Source organism: Sinocyclocheilus anshuiensis, unplaced genomic scaffold (assembly GCF_001515605.1).
Source record: "Sinocyclocheilus anshuiensis isolate Anshui unplaced genomic scaffold, SAMN03320099.WGS_v1.1 scaffold1529, whole genome shotgun sequence".
Classification (NCBI taxonomy): domain Eukaryota; kingdom Metazoa; phylum Chordata; class Actinopteri; order Cypriniformes; family Cyprinidae; genus Sinocyclocheilus; species Sinocyclocheilus anshuiensis.
The window spans coordinates 118,314-120,675 of record NW_015540930.1 but is presented as its reverse complement, the minus strand read 5'-3'; the positions used below and the strand labels follow the sequence as shown (position 1 = coordinate 120,675).

General features: G+C 35.1%; 1 protein-coding gene across 1 annotated transcript in view; it reads right to left on the bottom strand.

The window, feature by feature from the left end:
* The window catches only part of LOC107689434 (docking protein 6-like), a 111,914-nt gene that overhangs the window by 107,450 nt on the left and 2,102 nt on the right, over nt 1-2,362 (bottom strand). The gene's annotated exons all lie outside the window — the stretch shown is intronic.

Here is a 2,362-nt window from a genome sequence, read left to right as displayed (position 1 = left end):
AGAACAGACGTTCCTCTCGTTGATAGCAGAGGAGCGGATCCAGCGAGAGCTTGATGGGGCGACGCGGAATGAAAAAGGATTTGTTTTTTTAGGAGTCGTGGTAGTAGAGGCGGCGCAACTATAACGACATGTCAATAATCCCGCCCACTCTAAAGCGGTACTGAACAGCAGTGGAAACGCAAACCGTGCCGAGCCGAACCGTGCCGTGCCGTACTGAGCCGTACCGAGCCGAGTCGTACCACGCAGTGGAAAAGCGCCATTAGAGCTGTGTTACACACTGCATGAAAGGTAATTTTAAAAAATCCATAATAGGGGCACTTTAACCAAACTTTGAGCAAATATGATTCTCAGCTATGTTATGAAAGTTATAACAGAGCGATTTGATATACTATTTAATTTATGCAATATGTGTGTGCACAATGGCAATTAATTAGCATTCCCATTCTATACAATGTATCTATATATTGTATCTAATTTGCATATTAATGTGTTCTTGGGGCAACATTTAATGGAAAAAAGAAGTGTAATAATGGGAGTAATAACTTTTTCTTAACATTCTTAACGTTTTCTTAAGAATATCTCTATATCTCCTATATTTCATAGGAATATTAATATACAATTTCGTTTCCTATTGACTTGTTGTGTCTCCACAAAATGCCCAATTAACATGCTGTATATCCTGGTGTCGTGTACAGAAGATTTGTATGAAACTGATGTCCTCTTTTGTGACATTCTGATTTGTAACATTTTCCTGAGATGTTTATTTATGACAAACAATATAATAATTACTCAGATTTAAATAATAATGACAAAATATTATCATATTTCCATAACAATGCTAAATTTGATTATTTGGTCAATATCAGCCATTTTTAAAGACCAAGGAAGAGGAGTTGTCATGGTCAAACCTCCAAATATTTGACATCTTTAAAAAGCCCTGAATGTGCTCAGGGCATCCAGACATAAAACTGAGGCATATATGGTCTCTGAGAAATTTGCTAGAATATAATGTCCTCTACAGAGGACTCAAGATGTATGTACCAACACTTTAGGGATTAAAAATTCTTCATATTAATTTGATTTATTTCTGTAATTTATTAATTGTTTTCATGCATGCAATAAGTGGTGATTGTGAGATTTGATTAGATGGTGTTTATCCAGTATTGTTTATTGCTTTATAAATTATCCAACTGAAAGGGAAATTAATTGATTAACAAGCAACTGTTGCTGACTTCAGACCAGATTTAATTTCACAAGCTGTCACTGCAAGCGGGCCGTCATTCATGGGATCAGTTGGAAACTCGGGCCAGTGAGGGGGTAGAGGCGTGTATTTTGGCTCACACTGTATTCGCAGCAGTTTATCGGCTCACTCATTTAATCTGACAGGTTTAATATAAAACAGGTGAAGTTTGTGGAGCTCTGAATCTTGGCTGGTTTTGGCAGAAACATGTGTGGCTGCTGCTGCCATTTCATCAAGACAAAGCGACTCTTTTACCTCCCCGCGGGTACTGACAACGGCTCATGTGTGAACATGGAAAAAGAAGTGAAATGAAATCCATTTTATAAACAGAGAAAGGTCAGTGGTGACGTGGATGAGAAGCACAACCCCTAGTGCTCACAACAGTCTGTAACCTTAACTGTGTCCTGTATGCTGCTGTAACGGATGTCAACCATGTAAACTGATATATTTTGATATATTAGAAAAAAAAAACTGGTATGTTTTAAATATTAGATAAATTGGAAAATATTTGATAAATAAGTTGCTTTTGGCAAATAACTAGCTGAAATAAATGTTGAAGTATTAAAATTACTAAAACTAACACTGAAAAAATTAAATGTAAAAAGGTAAGAATATTTGTATATTATAATGTTATATATTTATGTCATATTTAATGATATTATATATATATATATATATATATACACACACACATCATTTATAGTAGTATAGATTTGTCTATGCTTGTATATATATATATATATATATATATATATTGACTCCATTGACTCCGTTTCCTGTGTACCGTGCTGCTGAGTGGTTTGTGATTGTAGCTCCGTGTAGCTTTGCTTTTCTGTTGAATCTCTATCTTACTATCACTCTCTGTTGTTTAAAGTGATAAAATATAACTTAATTCCCACCATATTTCTGATATTATCTATCAAACTAATCTGATTAATTTGATCATTCGCTTTTATTCTAAAACAGCGAGTGCAGTGCATTAGCATTCATTAGCGGTTAGCTTGTCATTCGTGTTTCCATTCATCTATTGCTGTTTTCTTCTGTTCTCTCACTCCGTTTCTTTTCTCTCTCGCTCTGTTTTTTCACGAGTTCATCAAACAACAGTGGTAAGTCAGAATCATT